We start from the raw sequence: 23,517 nt of genomic DNA, 5'->3' as shown, positions 1-23,517 counted from the left end.
TCTCATGTCTCTCATCTTTCTCTTGGCAATGCCCCATAGATTCTCTATGGGGTTCAGGTCAGGCGAGTTTGCTGGTCAATCAAGCACAGTAATCCCACGGTCATTGAACCAGGTTTTGGTGCTTTTGGCAGTGTGGGCAGGTGCCAAGTCCTGCTGGAAAATGAAGTCAGCATCCCCATAAAGCTCGTCTGCGGAAGGAAGCATGAAGTGCTCCAAAATCTCCTGGTTAGACGGCTGCATTGACCCTGGACTTAATGAAGCACAGTGGGCCAACACCAGCAGATGACATGGCTCCCCAAATCAACACAGACTGTGGAAACTTCACACTGGACTTCAAGCATCTTGCAGTGTGTGCCTCTCCATTCTTCCTCCATACTCGGGGTCCTTGGTTTCCAAATGAGATTCAAAAGTTGCTCTTGTCAGAAAAGAGGACTTTGGACCACTGAGCAACAGACCAGGTCTGTTTTTCTTTAGCCCAGGTAAAACGCTTCCGACGTTGTTTGCTGTTCAGGAGTGGCTTGACAAGAGGAATACAACATTTGAAGCCCATGTTCAGGATCCGTCTGTGTGTGGTTGCTCTTGATGCACTGACTCCAGCCTCAGTCCACTCCTTGTGAAAGTCCCCAACACTTTGAATGGCCATTTCCTGACAATCCTCTCCAGGCTGTGGTCAACCCTGCTGCTTGTGCACCTTTTTCTTCCACACTTTTCCCTTCCACATAACTTTCTATTAATGTGCTTTGATACAGTACTTTGGGAACATCCAACTTCTTTTGCAATTACCTTTTGAGGCTTTCCCTCCTTATGGAGGGTGTCAATGATGGTTTTCTGCACAACTGTCAGGTCAGCAGTCTTTCCCATGATTGTGATTCCTACTGAACCAGACTGAGAGACCATTTAATGGCTCAGGAACCCTTTGCATGTGTTATGGCTTAATTAGCTGATTAGAGTGAGACACTTTGAGCCGAGAATATTGCACCTTTTCACAATATTCAAATTTTCTGAGATTGTGGATTTGGGGTTTTCATGAGCTGTAAGCCATAATCATCACAATTATGACAAATCACGGCTTGAACTATCTTGCTTTGCATGTAATGAGTCTATCGCATATATTAGTTTCACCTTTTAAGTTGCATTACTGAAATAAATCAACTTTTGCACGATATTCAAATTTTTCACGTTTCAACTGTATGCACCTGAGTTTCCAGTTTTACCCACATGACAACCATTATGATGAAGCTCTACTTTACATGTTGGCATACTTTATGTTACATTACAGAGCATGCGGTAGCAGGAATAGGCTTTGTGGGAAGAAGGAAGAGCAAACTTTAGTGGAAGGATCTTTCTGATAGAACCTTGGAGATAATTAGGAACCCAAGTGTTGGTCCAGATAAATTTTGTGGAAAAAGTGATTTTAAAATGTACCTGTAGCCATTTGTTTTGTTTTTGTGTTGGGTAGAGAAAGGGGTAATACTTTGCAAGGTTATTTTTTTTTCTGTCAACATATAACTGGAGAGTTTCCTTCACAACAAGAATTTGAGAAATCTCCCAAAGTGAGGGGAATACCCGTCTTAGGCAGTTGTCCTTAGAACAGATTGCCTCCATTGGAAGATGACCCTTTACCTCTTGATCTGGGAACAACTCTAAAGATTTGATTTCTATGCACTATCAGTGACCATGGTAACCAATACAAATAAAAGGGGTGAATTTCAGCAATGGTGGCGCAGAGCATAAAAAACTCAACCCTTCTCCTCTGTTCAAAATCAAATAAAAATTTTTACCTATAGATACACTATGCAAACCCAAAAACAGAATTACACAGCTGAGGTGGCTGCATTCATTACCTTTTCAGGCTTTTTTACTCCTTATTTTCCCCTGGTACTCCCGCAAATAAAGTTCCTGATCTTGGATGACTACGCTCACTTTTCAAATGTCTAATAAAGAAGCCAGGAATTCCGCAATCAGCCCTCTGATGTGGCCCTTGACTTCAAACTAGGGAAGTAGTTTGCTGACCCACCATCCCAGAGCATCAGAGTGCACTGAACAGGCAGAAGAGGAAGCAGGTAGCTGCGCAGAGCAGGAATCGCACAAGCCGACACTTCCTCTGTTCCTTTCCCAGGTGGTGCGATAACAAGTGCACTTTACCTGGGACCTTTCTTGAGAGCGATGCCAGAAGCTGGAAGAGAAAAAAAAAGGTTAGTGTATTAAACAACACATACACTGCACTTTCGCAATGGGCATATTAGCACCTATAAAAGGGTTTACAACTATTAGCCTGCTTTCACACTGATCCGTGGGTACAACGCAGTGCACCTGCAGGTTTCCTGAGGGTTAGATGTACTGAGCCATAGACTTCTATTATGAGTACAGGAGTTTTAGTGCGCAGGAGTTTTAGTGCCCCACACCTGCATGATATAATAGAAATCTATGGCAAAGCACAGCTAACCCACAGAAAAAGCCCATGCGGCCTCCCTGCCACATTCTGATTTACATTTGAACAGGAGGAATGAATCGGGGGAACCCATCCTCTCCATTTTCCTCCTGTAACCACTTCTCCTCCTCTTCCTCTCGCCAGCATTCAGCGGCTACAGGAGGAAAATGTTGGTTATGTTATTCAAAATAAAACATTTGAAATTCTGAACCATTTCATTTCATTGTTGCCCGTGACTGGTTACCAAATCGCTTAAGTGGCCCTTGCGCTTCAAAAGGTTGAGACCCCCTGATTAAACACATATGTCCCTGAACACATACAAATTTAAAATGAGAGGACTTCAATCAGCCACGTACTATTAAAGAAGTACTTCATTCTGTCATTGTTTTTGTCAAGTTTTAGCAATGGGCTGTATGCTGCACCTGTGCCTCCTTTGCACCTCTAAATACCAGGTTTTAAGCTGTATGAGCCTCAGTTGCATAAGTGCTTTATGCCTGAAAAAAAAAAAATTAATGCAACCAACACATAAGAGGTATAAGAGGAAAGGATTAGCCAGGTCACAAAGACAGTCCAACAACGTCAAACAAAATCTCTTTGTGCCTCCTATATCAAAAGCGGTTCTTCTCATCTTTTCAGGGTAACCCCAGCAGGGTCTATTTTTCCTGACCATCTCAAAGGGGCCATCAGATCTGGATAAAAGTAGATGTTTATGACCAGTCACACAGTATCAACCAGATAAAGCTGTTAGTGGAAAACGTTTGCAGTCTGTGTAGAAATGAGAAAGCTGGACTGTCTTTATAAGCCACCTCTGTTGAACCTTGAGCTTAAATGGTCCCCAAGCACAATAAAACATGGAAACCCCAATTTTATTCTCCTCCGAGTTATCACAGGAAATGCACATAGTGCACACTGTTGTGTCTTTGTAGTAGAGCAGAAAACGCCTGTTTTGTGCAGTTTATTAAATCTTGGATACTTTCATACATGTACACATAAAAATAGCACTCTGTCTAAACTCAACCCAACGCAATCATGGGTTAAAATTCTTAGCCTGATTCTAAGATTTCCAGTCAATATAACTAACTGCTGATGATACAGCCAGTAACATAACTACAGATAAAAAAATTGCTTTGCCAGAAAAAAAAATTACAATAAAAAAATCACAGTTTTTTACACGACCTCATTTCCATTTTAGAAACGGTACTTCTAACATTTCTGAAGTCTTAGGAAGTTCCTTCTGTGACTGCCTGGTTAACACCACTTATACATATTCCTGAATAAATGTGTTGTGTCTATAACAATGGAAAATAGTTGTTGAATATCTTCTGTCTGTTATCATGTAGTTCCTGTTTTGGGTAACTTCATCCCCAACTGTCCAGTAGCCTGTTATGTTGTTAATACTGACCCCTTGTCCTGCGTTTGCCTCATTAACATCCTGTAGTGTAACCCTATGCTGCCTCTTCCTAGTGGCATGAAGCACAACCATGACCTGATCCTGTCCATCAACTACTCTCTTTGGGTGCTGATGACACATAGAAGTTTCCCTCATCCTCATCCTGCCGCTCAGCCACTGAATGACATCGTACATAGTAATAAATTCACCTTTAAGATAGAATAGTACTCACAACTAAAAATAAATAAAATATTAGCTGGTAAAGCGCTTTCAATATGACATATGACAATATGACATAACAAATTAAATATCATATAACTTCATACCATAACCCTTTATCATAAACAGATCCCCCAGTATTCAGTATCCTTTTGTGAATGTGCTCTATATATATATATATCACACACCGTATACACACACACACTATAGCTCTTAAAGCATAAAAAAAACTAAAGAAAATGTATAGTCCAATGTGAGAGTCCCATGCACCGTACAATCTTCAATTGATATATTAATTCTTGTCTTAACAATAATATTATTATTATACAGTATTTATAGCGCACCAAAGGGTTTGCTCAGCGCTGTACAATATGACTTTCTTCATCACCATGCCCTTCACCACACCTCATGGGTATATCCTCACCTTATATCATGGACCCCACTGCAAAAGAAGGGTTATCTGCACTGGTCATTACTCATCTCCCAGGAATAGTTATATTAAAAGGAAGCAAAGAAACATCCAATAGTGCAGAATGTCAGTTTATTTCCACAAGAAAGTTAAAATTCCGCTCACACGTTATAAATTCATAGAGGCATGTCACAGGCTATTAGCATACTTGACTTTCCAAAATGGCATCTAAGCTTGGCCCAGAGTGATGAGGTCACTGCCCACCTGAAGTGTTGAGCACCGGTCGGCTTTCTCAAAGGCTCCTGAAGCCTAAACTAGCACTACACTATTGGTTGTTTCTTTGCTTCCTTTTAATATATCTATTCCAGGGGGAGGAGGAGATAAACAGCGCAATGTTAAAAATATTACACTTTTAAGTCGCCATAAAGACCCTTTTATTTTTAAAAGCCCCAGACATTACTAAAATCACCTCCGATTTAAATACTGTTTTGGTTAAAAAAAAAAATTATTTTTTTATCCGGACAAGTAGATTGTCATGAAGGACAAGTAGATTTTTAAAACATTTCTACACCCCTGTGTCGTATCATGTTGTTCCTGTTTTTACTAAACAGAACGATCACTTCATCTCCAAACTGCCTAGTAGCCTTCTATATCATTCACAATGACCTTCTGTCCTGCGGTCACCTCATTGTCTTCCTGTAGTGTAACCATATGCTGCTTTTTCCTGCTGGCATGAGCCACAACTATGACCTGATCCTGTCCATCAACTATTTTGTATTTTCTATTTAAGTTCTGGTGTTGGTAACACGTAAAGAACAGTTTCCTTCACCCTGCCCTACAGCCACAGAATGTCACAGTACATAGTCATAAATTCACCTTTACCCTCCCCATGTTTAGGCTAATTACAGACCATGTTCATCTTCTATTTTGTATCAATATTGTGAAGCATTTAGAGCCACCTTGACTGGGGTTCTTACCATCTGAGGGCAAGGTTAAGGGGCTGTAGAGAAGATCCAGAACATTCTGTTCAGCTCGACTAACACAGCCATATCCCTTTCTTTGCAGATAATAAGCATGAGAAGATCCAAAACAGAGGAAACAATCTGATTTAGTACAAAAAAACCCAGGATATTTATTTCTATACAATAAAAATGTGGTAAAGAACACACCCCAGGTGAGGGACATGCATATCAGAGACCATAAAGGAAGTTCCAGGTGAAGAGCTTATCAAGCCATGGCCAGCAATGGGACTTATGGAGGACCATACGAGAAGCAGTGGAAGAGGACCCAATCTGATTGCTTCACAAAGGTAATGTACCCTTGAAACCTGCAGTCCACAAAGCATCACTGTGACAAAATCAAGAAGAAGATGAGCTTTCTTTAGCTTTTCATGTGCACCCTGGGTCACTTGACAATGACAGCGGTGTGCTTCTCCATCATCCCTATCGGCAGCCATGGTTTCTGGGCTCTCTACCTGAAACATTTTCTGTGGTTGCGGATATACCTGTCCATCCCCGATGCTTGTGGGTGGATTAATGCATTTCACTTTTATACAATTAATATTAGCCAATGCTTTATGGTGATAGGTTGATGCACTTACTCTGTGATTGTATACTTCTAGTATCAAGGGTCTTTTTGAAGTTGAAAGACTTTGAAACTCCTACATGTAAAATGCTTTATTATGGTTTCTTTGTGCGCTTTCTACTCAGTAATGATTATAAGTGACTTTCGAGGCTGAATTACTTTGTGCCACAGGATTTGAATCTATAGGCTGATATTACACACACTTTTTTGTTTCAGAATGTATGAAAATGCTGGTTTTCATTTGCTAAATTAAAAAAATTGAGCAGGACATTTTTTTTTTATAAGTAGAGTAGGTGTATAACCTCTGACAGTTATTTTTACCATCTGTTTCACATTTGGGAGATTTCCTTTCATTTTCTGTCACATAGCCAAAACAGGAAGTGAAAGGAATTCCCAACAAAGTGACAGAATCTCTGCTTGTCGCCAAAACTAGTTTCCCCATTGGAAGACTCCTGCTCTATTTTTGTTCTGTTAACAACCTAACATTTTAGATTTTCTTTTACTTTCACTCTCAATGACAATGGCAAACAGTAAAAACTTAACAAGTGTTCTAATCACTCTCCACTCTATCCAAAACCTAAAAAAAAGTTATACTTTAAAGATATGTGAATTTAAGAATTAAAATTGCAAATACTTTTTGAGGTTTTTTTTTTACAACGGTATTTATATTAGAATGAAGGTGGTGGAATTTTGTTCTCATTGTGGGCAGGTTCTTTTTTACTTTCAGTTTCAGGACACTGACCTTCAGCAGAGTGCTACACTGGCTGGTTTTACTGACATCACAAGACCTCAGGACTTTCCATTTATTTCTAATTTCTAGTGGGACTTTCCACTATATGAGATCACAGCTTAAACATTTTATTTAATAAGTTTTCATTCCTATTATTATTACATGATTAAAAATGATTCATTATTTATTTTAAGATTTAGCTGCTCTTCCATATTGTAGCTTAGCTCCAGGTCATGGGGCTCCGGTGTTTAGTTGAGGGTGGAAGGCACAGGTGCTTTGTCCAGCCTTGCTGCCGGGCAGCCTGTCAAAGTCTTCGAGAGGCTGACAGCTGCTGTGGCTGTGCAGGGCTGGGTAATGCACCTAGCTGTACCTAGTACAGTATGTACCCATGAAGAAATGCCTGGAATGTGAGAACTCTATTCCAGGCATTCATCTCTTGGTGCATTCTGCTCTAAACAGAAGTACCGCCTAGGCCAGAATAATGTGTCGCTTCCTGCAGCCTGCTAATTTGTTTACATCACATCTCTCAGGAGGCTGCAGGAACAGACACACAAAGCGGCCGGAGTGTGTGCCTGGTGTGTCATCAGTTGATCCTGATTGTAGGCACTCGGAGGTACTTCTATAAATTGCAATGTCACAGTGCTGATTAAGTAACTGATAAAGTTATACTCTCGTAATGCATTTTCTTCTTAAAACCACATAATGCTTTTAATGTAAACTTGTATAGTCTCCATACATAGTGCTATATATGAAAAGGCACTGCAGGCTCATAAAGGCTCACAGTATGACAATATAGAGTCGTGTCTGAGTGACATCCAGAATAGGTTGCTTACTTGTCCAAAGATGGAAGTGGCGTGCTGGTGATGCGGTGACTGACACCTGGAGATGGTAAGGCATGCCTGGGGTGTAATAATGGGGAATGGCAGCTCCTGTGGTAGGAGGTTCAAGGTGCACACCAAGGCACCCACAAGGGAAGCCGCTGGAGCATGGGAACACAGGCCGGCACTCGGCTTGTCACAAGGCGTGATGCGCCAGCTGTGATGTCCTTAAATCCAGAAAATTGCTGTTTGAACCTAATAGAGACTGCAAGCTAAAGAGGACCAAGATAGAGGCACAGAACCCAACCTATGTCACCCGAACAGCAAATTGTAGTGGGACAGCACTGGATTTGCTAGGCAGGTGAGTATGTATTATAAAGAGAACACATCAATACAGGTAACGGGGGAAAAACATAGGGGGATTAAGAACAACTTTAATGAGCTGAGTAATGAGGTCTCCATGCCATGTTCATCCAGCACCAGCTTCCCCCAAGCTGTTGTGGACATTCTTCAGCTTAGCAGACTCCTCCAAAGATGCTCCACACAGATAGCATTCATCTTCATTCTCTAGGCCCAAACTTAGGCTGGCTTAGATTTCTTTGGACTTGGCTCAGGCCACTAGTTAAGGCCAGGCCCCAAGAAAAGACATCCACAATGTGGCATTCTCTCCAGGCTAAGGCCCTGGTATTAAGGCAAATGACCTTTTATTTTGGTTGCTCCAAATATTTCCCCTTAGCTCACATCATTTAATAAAAAAAAACTCACTGACTGGCTAAGCAGACAGATATACATTGTTACTTCTCAAACTACTGGGAACAACTCACCAGCAGACAGAAATAATTAATGTCCTGTACTCAAAAAAACCTAACAAACCAGAGAATATAACCAAAGTTAGAAAACAGCCTAGCTGCAAAGGACACTACATTTAGCTAGGGATACCCCAGCTAAAGACAAGCTGCCTTGGAGGGCAGAGGAGGGACCAGGGGTCATAGACCTCTCCTGCTCTTTCAATAAGGACCTGTCAATGCCACAAACCATTACAAGGGACGGTGTTAAATTAAAAAAAGCATATAGAGTATAAAAATTTATTTAAAAATATTTAAAAAATTTTAATAATATTAACCACTTGGCAACTGCACTATAGCCGAATAATGGCTACAGCACGGCTGTTCAGTTCTGGAAGGGCATCATATGATGTCCTCCCAGAACGTGCCCTCCCACACGCCCCCAGCGGCGCACACCCGGTGATCTCCGCGATCGCGGTGTCCAACGGTCACAGCTGATCACGTGATGTGGTAAAATGCCAATCACAGCGGTCTTCTACCACGTGATCAGCTGTGTCCAATGACACAGCAGATCACCGGGTAAATACAGTTGCTGGTTATCGGCTACACTTTCCTCACGCTGTCACAGTGTGAGAAAAGTACTGCCAATCACCGGCAATTGTCAGAGAACAGATCGGCACTGATCATCAGGGCAGTGAAGATCAGTGCCCAGCAGTGCCCCCCAGCAGTGCCATTAGTCAGTACTGCCCATTGGTGCCGCCTATCAGTGCCCCTCATTGCTGTATATTAGTGCAGCATCATCAGTGCTGCCTATCAGCGCACATCAGTACTGCCTATCCATGCCACCTCATCAGTGCCCATCAGTGCTGCCTATCAGTGCAGCCTCATCAACGCACATCAAAGGAGGAGAAAAATTACCTGTTTGCTAAATTTTATAATAGAAACAAAGAAAAACTTTTTTTTTTTGCTCTTTTTTTGTTTATAGTGCAAAAAATAAAACACCCAGTGGTGATTAAATACCACTAAAAGAAAGTAGTATTTGTGAGACAAAAAATGATAAAAATTTCATATGGGTACAATATTGCATGACCGAGCAATTATTAAAGTGCGACAGCGCTGCAAGCTGAAAATTGGCCTGGGAACGAAGGGGGTATAAGTGTCCAGTAGGCAAGTGGTTAAAGAAATTTTAAACCATCTCCATCGTGTTTGCGTGCAAATGCCATAGCACACGTAGGTCCCACACATAAGTAAATGGTGACTGCACCACAAGTGAGGTGTCGCTGCAAACGTCAGAGAGAGAAATAATTCTGCCACAAGAGCTCATATTTAACTCTAAACTGATAACCTGTAAAAGCTTAAAGCATTATCTATGGGTAATTTTGGGTACTGTTTCTAGCCATTTCACAGGCATGTGCAATTTTAAATGTTGACATGTTTGGTATCCATTTACTCCATGCAACATCATCTTTTCTATTTACCAAAAATATGTGTGATTAGAACACCTGTCAAGTGTTTATTACTGTTACCCCCATTAGGGAAATTCACCCCCTCTATTTGTCCTGTTTACCATGATCAGCAAGGGTGAAAGTGAAAAAAAAAATCCTATTAATAGGATAAAAAATGGGGTCAGAACATACTTGCCATAAAAGATTATCAGGGAAATTGATGACAGGGAGAACACAACTGTATTAAACGGTTTCTCCCCAATTTATGCAAAATAAAAGGAGGGGTATAATAAACAAGACAGTAATAATATGTAATAACATTATATTGAATGTACTCTTGTGCCTGATGAAAATCAGTAAAGGACTAGAAAAACGTAAAGTGGAACTACACTGCATCTGAGCACCACAAAGCAAAATTGATATTTAATACATTTTTAATATACAACGCAAACCCCATTCATCCATCTATGTCTCCATGCTTTATTTTGCTGAGAAATCACTTTGAAAAAAACCCCACAGCATTTCTCGCTGTGGCCATCTTGAAAAAGGGCAAATAATTCATGTAGCATTGACTTCCTGGATACCCATCTGCCCTTAGTTCATTTATAAAAGAATGAGGGTTTGCTTAGCTGAGAAAACCCTTCCTCCCCTCTAGAAGACTCCTGGAATGTATGACATAATTTGCCTAAACAAGAAACCAAGAAGTAACTGAAGAAAGTAAGCAAAATAGTTTAAAACGAGTAAATTTGATAAACTTTGCTATCTATTCACTGATGCTAGCAGCATAAGGATTAACCATTTAAAGACTGCCCTATAGCAGATATACTGCTACAGAGAGGCCACACTGTGCGAAATCACGCATAAATACGTGATTTTGCATTTCCGTGTAGGGGGTGCGCGCACTGCCAAACCTGCTCTGTCATTGGCTCCTGGAGATGTCAACAACCGGGTCACGGCCAGAGACTCATTGTCGGGACTCAGTGATCGTCAGAGAAACTGACAGGGGAGAAATCTGTGTGTGTACAACACAGGTCTCTACTGTCAGCAGGGCAGTGCTGCATTCTATCTCACTGCAAACCGGAGAGATAGAAAGCAGCACGTCCCCTAGTAAAACAGCACACAGTAAGCACAAAACAGCACACTGTGAACTCTTTGATCACCCCAGATGTTAACCCCTTCCTGCCTAGTGTAATTAGTACAGTGTCAGTGCTTTTTATTACCACTGATCACTGCATTAATGTCATTGGAGATGTCAGTTGCAGTTAGTTAGTTAGTTCCCACCCAGTGTCAGTGTCAGAATGCCCGCTGCAGTCCCATTATAAGACGCTGATCGTCACCCTTACTAGTAAAAGTAAAAAATAAAAATAGCAGTATATAAACCGCCATTTGTAGACACTATAACCTTCACATAAACCAATCCATATACACCTATTGGGATTTTTTTTACCAAAGACATGTAGCAGAATACATTGTGGCCTAAATTTATGAAGAAATGTTATTTTTTCATTGGATGTGTTTTATAGCAAAAAGTCAAAAATATTGCGGGGTTTTTTTCAAAATTGTCAGTTCATAGCACAAAAAATAAAAAACACAGAGGTGATCAAATACAACCAAAAGTATGCTCTATTTGTGGGGAAAAAATTAAATGTAATTTATGTACAGCATTGCATGACCGTGCAATTATATCACAAAAAATTTGTAACATAGTAGTGTAGAAGTGGACTCCGACTTACCAGTTATGTAAAGTTCTAGTGACAGACAAGGATTCCCTCACTTTGGAACACCTTCTGTTCTAAGAAGATTGTTCTGTGCTACAAAAGAAGAAAAACTTGTAAGGTACATATTTTCATAAAACAAAAAAATACACATCAAACTGCCATATATAGATCGGATTCATCGAAGGGTACCATTCTTACACATCTTGCAATATCACACCCATAAACTGGAAACGAGCACTTCTCCCTTCAAACTGATCAAAGGCAGAACAAATAGAAGACACATCAATGGTAACTTGTCATGAAAGAAATATGGGGCCTGCCAATGCGGATTCCTTCTAAAAAATGCTATTTGCGTGGCTGTCATACTCACCCCTCTTGCTTCAAGAGTTTTTTTGCTCTAAATGTTTTTTACCTAATGCATTCTCTGTATCAAGGTAAAAAAAAAAACCCCATTACTTGTCCTAACTTCCCCCATCCCTAAACACTTACCAGTCAGGGCTTGGACTGAGCAAAGCTAAAAGGGAGGGCCAGCATGAAGGGGGCGTGCAGACGAGGCGGAGCGTGTATTTGGGTGGGAGTATATGCAGGAGGTAAGGGGGTGGTTACTCACTTGATTGGAGTACGCAAACTTGAGGGGTGGTCTTGCCAGGATTAGGAGGTGGGTTTGGTCTTGTCGGAGGTCAGTCGGAGCTTGTGTCAGCACGGGGGTGGTTTCTCCTGCCCTCCCTCCCTGGAGCTGTTTCGTGTTTTTGTTTTGCTATTTTGGTCATGGTTTGTTCTTTGTGTTTGTCCTGTTTGTCTTGTGTGGGTTCTTTGAGTTTGTTTCTTGTCTGGAACGGCATTTGTGTCCTGAGGTGTTTGTTTGTTTTGTCATGGCAGCCGGCAGGGGTCTATGGGTCTTTGAAGGCGGTGCTGGAGTGACATATTGGTGGATTATGGGTTGGGCCCATCGTAAGTATCCCAATTATAAGGTCACGTTGGTAATGTGGGAGTTCATTGGCTGTATCTGGGACTACGTAACTGAAGTATTGTCCCCGAGTTGGTGTAGTAACGGCTGGAGACCTTTTCATTGGGTGTCAGATACAGCCGAGTTTTTGATGTGCGTAATGGTGCCTTCGAAGACCTTGGACTCGGTTGGGATCATTACTGTCAGTTATTATTTGAGTGTATTGTAAGAAGTGTTATGTTAGAGTTATGTTAAATAAATGGCTGCTATGGCCAGTTTTACACCATAAAGAGAGTCGCGTGTTTATTTAGGTGGGGGAGGTTGAAGGGTGGTGGTGGTTTTATGGATTAGGGGGTAAGTGTTAGCCTCGATATTCTGCATGTCCATCAGTCATGACTCATCTCACTGCTCCAGCGGTGTTTAGCTCCAGCACCATTCTCATTTCCTGCTATCACAGGAGAAACTAGGGGCAGCAAAGCCATAGGCTCCTGCTGCTGTCAGTCAATGTCCTGTGACCAGGGAACGGGGGCACGGCTTACTGGCACACCGTGCATATCTTTGAATTCGCACAGCTTGGCACATGAGCACGCATGAACAGGTGGCTTCTCGGCACTTAGCTTGCTTCAGCAGATACTCCGAAAGAAGGAGAAGCGGACAGAGCTGGCACGACACTGCCAAAAGTGGAGGAAAATTACATTTCTATGCAATATCACTGCACAGAGCACTAAATATTAACTCTCTTTAATTAATTAAAAATATATAGCTTTTAGTATCACTTTGAGTCGCTGACATGCACATTTGTTCCAAGTCAGAGAACTCTCAATATAACCACCGATATGACAGGAGCATTTACACTGCCAACCAATGTAAAAGAGAATTCTACAATGACCATAATTTGTGGGAGAGGGCTGTTTTGAAAGAATTCTAGGTACAGCATTTTGTGTACATAGTTACATTGGTCCAGCTTGGACCAATGTAACTATGCATATACCATATTTATGGGATCTTTCTAGAAGCTGGAAACTACTCTAGTTGATACCACTACTCCAGTGATCTCTAGCTTCCAGGTTTCATGTAGAGCAGCTGCGCTACTGCTTAGTGAACTCAGGTTGTTACCACCCTGTCTTTCCATCTCGTCCAATCAGAAAAAGCTTTGCGTTCATTGAGAAAAAGCAAAGCATTCTCCAAATGGCGCTTGTGCAAAGTGGCCACCTTCCTGTGTTAACAATGCAGAAGAGCAGCCGCTCAGCATGGAACCCAGAAGGTAGAGAAGATCACTAGAGCAGCAATGTCTACATCAGTGATTTCCAACTTCCAGGGGCATCTGCCAGACTTGCTGGCTACAATTTGGGCTCCATAACAGGAGGTTTGCAGGGACTGCATATGAGGAAGCTGGTGGTGAATGAATATAAGAGGGCTACACATAATGGGATCCAGTAATAGATAATTATGAGAAGGGCTGCAAGTTGGGAAATTGAGGGTGAGCTGCTGTCATGTGTTCCAAGTTAATATAAATTGCTTTTGCAGCTTTATATGGGGTTGCAGGGTGATATAATGTACCAATGTGGCCTGATATTATTATTATACAGGATTTATATAGCACCAACAGTTTGCTCAGCACTTTACAATATAACGGGAGACAATACAGCAACAATACAGTTCAATACAAGAGGGATAGGAGGACCCTGCTCCTTGGAGCTTCCAATCTAGGATGGATATTGTATGTCTGTGCAGGGTGATAATGTGCTGCTGTGATGTGATATAATTCTGTAGCTAATTGATGCAATTTGCTATAGTGTGATATTCGCTTGTAACCAGGGGCGGAAAGACCATTCGAGCACTCGGGCGCTGAGTTGTCAGTCCGCCCCTGCTTGTAACCATATACGTAATTTGGTGTAAGAGCAGTATAATGTGCTGCTGCTATGGTATGATGTGATTTGTTGTTGCAGTGCAATTATTACATATAGTGTAAAGATTAGTTCGCTAAAGTAGACAAGTTATTTTAAATCCATTCATTATTTTATGTCAGAAATATCTCAGAAATTTTCTGCTAGGAATGCTTGAGGTGATTGTAGCCGTATTAGTGCATTTGCAACAGAAACAATTGAGTACTGTCCGTGATACATTTTTTATTTGCACTAACATACAATTTTGAGGACAAGCTTTCGGGGTATGTCCCCTTCTTCAAAGTCCAAACAGTACTATTACAAATCACAAAGTTTAAGCAGAATGTTAGAAGGGATTGAAAAAAAAAAAAAATCTACAGATAAGATACATCAAAAGCGAGGGGGGGGGGGTACTACACTCACACAGAGGGGGTCAAGCTTCAGCTAATAGATAGTCATAAAACTGTCGCATAATGGTTGAGGAATCCCATGTCCAAGTTAAGGCCGTTATCTCTTGTGTCAAATAGAATTATTATTCTTAGTTCAAATGTTTTTCTTTCCTGAATGGATTTGAATTTTCCTTTCAGAACTAAAACATTGAGGTCTCCCATTGTGTGGCCTGGTTGTGTGAAATGGTGTACTACAGGTGTGCAGAGGTCATCTTCTTTATGTTCCTTGATGGTATGTCTGTGCAAATTCATCCTTGTTTGCAACTTCTGTCCTGTTTCGCCAACATAAGATCCTTTGCTGCATTTTCTGCACTGGATAAGATACACAACATTACTGGAGGTGCAGCTGTATGATCCGGAAATATTGAAGATTCCTTTTGAGTGTCTGACACTTTTTGATGGATTGATTTGGTTGCACAGCTTGCAGCGTTTCTTATTGCAGGGTGTGCTTCCATTATTTGTGACATAATCAGAAGGAAGTTTCCTACTGATTAGTTTATTTCTGAGGTTGGGGGGTTGTCTGAAAGCCAGTATTGGGGGTTGCTGGAATATTTCTTTCAGAGTTCCATCCTCTGTTATGATGGGTTGTAAATCTTTGATTATTTTTCTTATTCCTTCTAGTGCTGGGTTGTATGTGGTTACTAGAGGTACTGTCAGGGATGGGGGTGTGACCAGAAGTGTGTGTACTGACACAGGGAAACGCAGGCTTCAGATATGGTATAAATAAGACAATTTATTAAGACTAACAATACAAATATAAACGCAGTGCACCAAACCCCAAGCTAACACAAATACATACAACAAGGTGAAACAAACCCAAACCTAAACTGATATAGATACACAGGTACATACACATATAGAGCACAACGTAGTCAGGCAGGCCGGGTCGATAACTATCGGGCAGGTAGGTACAGGAGGAGCAGGCGGAGAGTAGTCAGGTCCCGAGCCGGGTACAGCAACTAACGGACAGGTAGGTACAGGGGGTCAGGCAGAGAATGGTCAGGGTCACAAGCCAGGGATCAAACAGGAGAAGTCAGAAATCAGGATCAGGCAGGGTCGGCAACAAGTCAGGCAGAAACAGGAACAGGAACAGGAATGCAGGTTACAAGATACAGGGGCCCATGGAAAAACACACACCAAGGCACAGACTGCAGGTCTGGCCATCCCTTAAATACACCACCTGCAATCAGCCCCAGGTGATGGCTAATTGCCGAAGTGAACCTCTGGTTGTTGAGAGCACCCGCCGGCCAGCCCTGGTACTGCAGCCCACAAGGCAGGCGAGTCCCACCACTATTGGCAAGTCCATTCCTGACAGGTACACGGTTGTTTGTTTTTTTTCTCTTTGTACTGAAGTAGATTTTCCCTTCGGGTTCTCAAGGCTGTGTTTATGCTGGTGTTGATAGTTTTGTCCTTGTAACCTTTCTTATGGAAGGAGTCTGCTAGTGTCCCGAGATGTTTATCTCTGTCTCTTGGGTCAGAACATACTCAGTGGTATCTAATGGCCTGACTGTGTATGATGGCACGTTTCATGTGTTGGGGGTGGAAGCTGGAATGTGGAGGTAGTTGCATCTGTCAGTGGGTTTCCTGTATATTGAGGTGTGAACAAATACATTTTAATAAAATGGCCATTTAACTGTTGATATAATTTTATATCACAAAAAAAACTGAATTCACTAAGCTACAATGCATATGTCATCTGTTATTGTGATTGTTGTGTTCAGGCATGCAACTGTCTTTTTTTCTAGAACATTTTATATTTCATTGCTGAAAATAACAATCATTATGAATATAATGATCATTATGGTTCGGTGGAGGGTGGGTAAACATTTTTGCTCAAGAACCCCTTTTGTTGACTTTGTGCGGCACTGATCTGCACCACTCTTGGCTTACTTACCTGTTGTTCTTGCAGAAGATAGCTGGCTGGAACACCTTTACCACATCCTCTTCACAACCACAAACCCTGCACACACTTGTTATACACTACTTCTAGCATTATGTAACAGCATATACAGTAAGTGTAGGGTGCCCCGTGATCCATAAAGAATTCTCACACAAATAACAACCATCTATATGTTGTAATTACCACAGGGACAAGCTGGCATGAGAAGATTTTTCATGCTATGGCCTTTAAAAATGCTTGCTATGTGTTAGGAAGATTAAAGCCCAATTGTACCATTCTAAAAATCTGAATATATCAAACAAGGTTGCATAAAATATTGAGGGGAATAAAACAAAGCTTAATGCACAATTATAATGGTACAGGAAGCTGGCATGAGTGATGTGCACCCCATAAACAAAACACATATACCTAAACACATAAATCACAGCAGTTTGTATAAGAAAAACTGCTGCAGATCCTGGCCAGACTGGATGTGGTGCAAAAGGATGTCTGCTGGTAACCTGGCAGACAACTCACATGCCTCCCTCTGCCTGTGCAGAGGACACACCAAACAGGCAGAGCCTGCATAAGGGCATCTAGTAAAGAACAAAGGGAAAAAGCCCCTCTAAGTCCTAAGGCTCATCACATAATAGTAGGTCCGGGACACTGTGCTGGGAAAGCTGCTGGGGAGCCGCCAGGGTCTGCATCCACACCATGAATGGTATAGGGAAGTCGGCCAGGCACTTCAAAGATGGTGCTGGAGAGCACACGTGGCTAAAAATGTCAGCGGGATGAGGTGACCAGAGTCAAAGCAACGCGTTTCAGAGCACGCGCTCTTTCATCAGGCTAAATAGACAGGAATGAGAAGCCTCTATGCATAGCGATCTGCCCGCGTAGGACTACAGAGCTCAGCAAGATTCATTTATATTGCAATACCTATAACAAATTCCAATAAATGTAAAAGCATGATAAAGTACACAGGTAACTAAAAAGCAATAATAAAATGTAACGTGAAAATTATGTAACTGCGCTGAGTGCCAAGAAAATCCAAATTGTGAACCATAAAACAAACAGTGAAACAATAGCTGCGCTCAAAAAATACACAATACAAATACTCAGTTAATAATATCCAGATATTGTTGCACTATTTATAAAAATATATTAATAGTGAGTCACTTATAGTTTAAATGTGCTCCTTCCAATAATATTATTAAGTCAAAATACATGAAACACCAACAATGAAAAAGTCTTTTGATGACAAAATTCAAATTATGATGAATCTGTGTCCACAATATTCCTCCACGTGTGTAGTGAAATAGAGACCTCTTGGTGGTGGGCACTATTAACATATTTTTTATTAATAGCGCAACAATAACTGGATATCAATAATAAAATGTAAATTAAGGATAGCAGATAAAGTAATTGTTAATTGAGACATTAATGTGAAACATGATTATAACACATGATGCACTAATATCAGTTTATCTAGAAGGTAGAACTGTCATATACAATAGTAACACAAATAAAGCTATATACAGTATACACTCTCTGTTTCTAATATACTGTATATATACACTGCCCAAAAAAAGTAAAGAAACACTTTGAAAACCCATCAGATCTCAATGGGGAAAAATCTCATGCTGGATATCTATACTGATATGGACGGGGTAATGTGTTAAGAACATAAGGATGCCCCATTGTTTGATGGAAATGAAAATGATCAACATACAGGAGGACTGAATTTAAAGACACCCTGAAAAGCAAAGTAAAAAAATTATGTAGAAGGCCAGTCTATTTTGCTGAGATTTCATTGCAGCAACTCAAAATGGTACTCAGTAGTTGGTATGGCCCCCATGTGTTTGTATGCATGCCTGACAACTTCGGGGTATGCGCCTAATGAGATGACGGATGGTATCCTGGGGTATTTCCTCCCAAATCTGGACCAGGGCATCACTGAGCTCCTGGACAGTCTGAGGTGCAACCTGGCGGTGTCAGATGGACCGAAACATGATATCCCAGAGGTGTTCTATTGGATTTAGGTCAGGTGAGCATTCAATAGTATCAATTCATTCATCCTCAAGGAAATGCCTGCATACACATGAGGCCTGGCATTCTCGTGCACCAGGAGGAACACAGGACCCACTGCACCAGCGTAGGGTTTGACAAAGGGTCAGGGATTTCATCCCGATACCTAATGGCAGTTAGGGTACCATTGTCTAGCCTGTAGCGATCTGTGCGTCCCTCCATGAATATGTCTCCCCAGCCAACACTGACCCACAACCAAAACGGTCATGCTGATGTTACAGGCAGCATACCATTCTCCAAACCCTTTCACGTCTGTCACATGTGCTCAGGGTGAACCTGCTCCCATCTGTAAAAAGCAGAGGGCGCCAGTGGCAGACCTGCCAATTCTGGTGTTCAATGGCAAATGCCAATCGAGCGCTATGGTGCCGGCAGTGAGCACAGGGCACACTAGAGGACATCAGGCCCTCAGGCCACCCTCATGAACTATGTTTCTGATTGTTTGGTCAGAGACATTCACACCAGTGGTCTGCTGAAGGTCATTTTGTAGGGCTCTGGCAGTGCTCATCCTGTTCCTCCTTGCACAAAGGAGCAGATAATGGCCCTGCTGATGGGTTAAGAACCTTCTACGGCCCTGTCCAGCTCTCCTAGAGTTGAGCCTGTCTACTGGAATCTCCTTCATGCTCTCAAGATTGTGAGACACAGCAGACCTATTGATGTGCCATCCTGGAGGAGTTGGACTGCCTGTGCAACCTCTGTAGGGTCCAGGTATTGCCTCATGCTACCAGTAGTGACACTGACCCTAGCCAAATACAAAACTAGAACTAGAAAAGATGAGTCAGAAAAGATGAGTAGGGAAAAAAAATGTCAGTGGCCTCTACCTGTAAAACCATTTCTGTTTTGGGGGTCATCTCATTGTTGCCCATCTAGTGCACCTGTTGTTAATTTCATTAACACCAAAGCAGCTGAAACAACCCCCTCTGCTACTTAACTGACTAGATCAATATCCCAGGAGTTTAATTGACTTGACTGATGCTAGACTCTGATTAAATAGCGTTCCTACAAGGTATTCAGTAAGGGTTTAGAGAATGGTAGCTCCTGATTGAGACCACCAGGAGAGCGAGTGTCAAGGTTGTATATCCAGAAGGTCTCCCTCTGTCTATGGAAGCGCACTGCCTCGAGGAGTTCCCTCGGCATACCCTCAATCAAACGTACCTTTAAACCTTGGGTGGACTTTAGATGAAATTCGAAGTGGGGCACACTGTGCTTTTCTTTACCATCTTCTATTAGGTGACAGTGCTCGCCAAATGTTTTCCTCCGTGGTCTGGTGCAGCCTACATAGGAGAGATCCAAAAAGACAGATAAGACAATATACCACAAAGTCTAAGAGCCAGCTAAAAAAGTTAGGAGCCAGTTGTTTTTTTGTTAATTGAACTGGTAATATATAATGGGACGTTATGGCATAAGTGTGACAAGTGCCACCCTAAATTTGTAGATTTGTTTTTTGCCAGGGTTTAAACAACCAGGAAGTCTGCAGGAGGTTAGTAAACACCTGGGTGGCAGTATTTATGCATAGGATAATTTAGGGGACTAGGGGGAGGGGGGTGGCGGTCTTTTAAGTGAAAAGAAAACTTATCCTTAACTTATTCCACCATCCTTACCTACCCAGATGACCACAAAGGGATAATATATACACACAAGCGCTTTACTTTTGCGCTTCTGGTGAGTGCAATCACATTATCAGTTTCGACACGGATCACCTGAATGTTGGACTTTATGTATTTTGCTGTTGTATGTCAATAATTCAACAAATCACTCAAGTCACTTTATATTCATATTTATTATATTTATTTATTTTCACTTGCTGATATGTCATCATTGTACAATTCACGTTATACTCATTATCACATATAGCACTATAAAGCGCTCGCACCAGTCACTTTAATTTTTCCTTTTCTCAGCACTGCATATTTGTATATACCGTATTTGCCGGCGTATAAGACGACTGGGCGTATAAGACGACCCCCCTACTTTTCCTGCTAAAATTTAGTGTTTGAGCTATACTCGCCGTATAAGACTACCCCTCTTCCAATGCACACCAGTGGGAGGAATAGTGCCCCATCATTGGTATCAGTGGGAGGAATAGTGCCCCATCATTGGCATCAGTGGGAGGAATAGTGCCCCATCATTGGCATCAGTGGGAGGAATAGTGCCCCATCATTGGTGTCAGTAGGAGGAATAGTGCCCCATCATTAGTATCAGTGGGGGGAATAGTGCCCCATCATTGGTATCAGTGGCAGGAATAGTGCCCCATCATTAGTATCAGTGGAAGGAATAGTGCCCCATCATTAGTATCAGTGGGAGGAATAGTGCCCCATCATTGGTGTCAGTAGGAGGAATAGTGCCCCATCATTAGTATCAGTGGGGGGAATAGTGCCCCATCATTGGTATCAGTGGCAGGAATAGTGCCCCATCATTGGTATCAGTGGAAGGAATAGTGCCCCATCATTAGTATCAGTGGGAGGAATAGTGCCCCATCATTGGTATCAGTGGCAGGAATAGTGCCCCATCATTGGTATCAGTGGGAGGAATAGTGCCCCATCATTGGTGTCAGTGGGAGGAATAGTGCCCCATCATTAGTATCAGTGGAGGGAATAGTGCCCCATCATTGGTATCAGTGGCAGGAATAGTGCCCCATCATTAGTATCAGTGGGGGGAATAGTGCCCCATCATTGGTATCAGTGGGGGGAATAGTGCCCCATCGTTGGTGTCAGTGGGAGGAATAGTGCCCCATCATTGGTATCAGTGGGAGGAATAGTGCTCCATCATTGGTATCAGTGACACCAATGATGAGGCACTATTCCTCCCACTGACACTTGCTGACCCTGTTCTCGTATGGTGCTGCTGCAGCCACTTACCTGCTGGTCCTGCACTCGATTTTCGCGGGGCCGCTCGGCTCCACCCCCTCGCCGGTGATTGGCCGCCTGTGTGCCTTTCCTGAGCTACAGTTCTGGCGGCCAATCACTGGTGAGGAGGCGGAGCCGAGCAGCCGCACGAACATCCAGTGGCCGAACTGAAGGCGCAGCCGCGCTTCCTGGACCGGATCGTCGTGGGACCGGAACCAGGTAAGAAACAGCCGCTGCCCACCCCTGTACTTAGTGTCCCTTCCATTGGGGGAAGGGGGGGGCAGCGGCGGCAACGCGCCGCCCCCCTAAAAAGTGTCAGTATGCCGTATACCGGCGTATAAGACGACCCCCGACTTTTGAGAAGATTTTCAAGGGGTAAAAAGTCGTCTTATACGCCGGCAAATACGGTATATGTTATACTTACCTGTGCTGTGCAATGGTATTGCATAGAGCAGCCCCGAACCTCCTTTTCTGGGGTCCCCCACTGGCGCTCTAGGCTCCTCTTCTTTTGTATCTCCAAAGGAAGCCACTTGCTATGGGAAACCACTTTCAGGCTTGATCCCAAGCCGGGCTGTGTGTGTGTCTAATAAAAAGCACTGACACTGTACTAATGACACTGGGCAGGAAGAGGGTAACATCTGGGGCGATCAAAGGGTTAACTGTGTGATGTTTGTGTTTTACATTATGTGCTGTGTTGTGCTTTACTATGGAGACATGCTGCTTTGTATTGCTCTGCTATGCCGAGAAATACAAAGCCACATGTCTATGCTGACAGGAGAGAGAACTGTGTTGTTTACACACAGGTCTCTCCCCTGTCAGCTCTGCTGACGATCACAGTCTCAGCTGAGAATCGCCGTCCGGAACCCTGTGATTGATATGTCCGGCAGCCAAAAGCGGCGCAGGTAGGTTGTCGAGCACGCCCCCTACCCAAAAATGCAAATCATGTATATTTATGTGATTTTGTGCATCCCTGCCACTCTGTAGCAGTACTTCTGCTATAGGGCAGGGACGAAGTGGTTAATGCAGCAATAGAAACTATGGGAGGAATTGGCAAAGAGTGATGCAAGCATGATGCAGCACATGGTGCTTCTAAACATAACAAATGGAGCAAATGATGCTCCTAATTAACAAAATGGGTGTAAGCCCCTTTGTTAATTAACAGTGACCAGTTCTCTGTTCTGTTGTGTCTGTGACAGACAACACAGAGAATGAACTGCTGGAGCTGCATCCTCCGATCTCTTGGTCATCTCCTGCTGGGCTTAGATCGGGAAGGAGTAGTTTACCCTGCAGGCTCTGCTCAAGTAGAGAGAGGGGAATGAGCAGTCTGCTGACAGCTCACATTCTGTACGACAAGGTTGCACCTTACAGAAATCTGTGGAAATTTTCTATATGGGACACTATCATATTCCCTCTTTTACTTAGTGGCAGATCTGAACCAGTTTTTATTTCGCTCTGAAATAGAAACTGGCACAGATAGACCTGAAACAGGTGTACCTGTTGTCTTAATGTGATGCATGCCACTTCTGACAATTTTCTGTGTCATTATAACGGCGCAGGAGGCTTAGTTAATTCCACAGTATATTTTTACATTTTCAGTACTACAATCTCTGTAAAACTAGCAGTAAAAAATGTGATCATGCTAAAAATATCATGCTATAAAAAAAAGTTGACACGTCTTCACAATGTGCCTAAATATCCATGCCATGAGGTTTGCTCCACAAGCTGTGCACCAAAATAAAATGATCTGGGGTTTGTAGACTATGCAATGCCAAAGTTTGCACAGTGATTTTCTTACAAGTATTGCGTATGATTCTACACTGGGATCACGGAGTTGTCTGTGAGTGCATACACAATTCAGTATACTGCTGGGTGTTCAGGATGAAGTGATTCAGGAAGAAGG

The 23,517-nt window shown here is 42.4% G+C and overlaps 1 long non-coding RNA gene across 1 annotated transcript; it reads right to left on the bottom strand.

The window, feature by feature from the left end:
* Nucleotides 1–1,850: 1,850 nt before the first annotated feature.
* LOC149464424 (uncharacterized) lies at nucleotides 1,851–20,047 on the bottom strand. The gene is made up of 3 exons (XR_016312377.1): nucleotides 19,927–20,047; nucleotides 11,545–11,622; nucleotides 1,851–2,176 (listed from the first exon to the last, which is right to left on the bottom strand). It is a non-coding gene; the product is annotated as an uncharacterized LOC149464424 (long non-coding RNA).
* Nucleotides 20,048–23,517: the final 3,470 nt, after the last annotated feature.

This window comes from Staurois parvus, unplaced genomic scaffold, assembly GCF_062004578.1.
Source record: "Staurois parvus isolate SC_StPar_1 unplaced genomic scaffold, SC_StPar_1.0 ptg000151l, whole genome shotgun sequence".
Taxonomy (NCBI): Eukaryota; Metazoa; Chordata; class Amphibia; order Anura; family Ranidae; genus Staurois; species Staurois parvus.
Note: the sequence above shows the minus strand (reverse complement) of the source record. Positions and strands in the feature narration are given on the sequence as shown.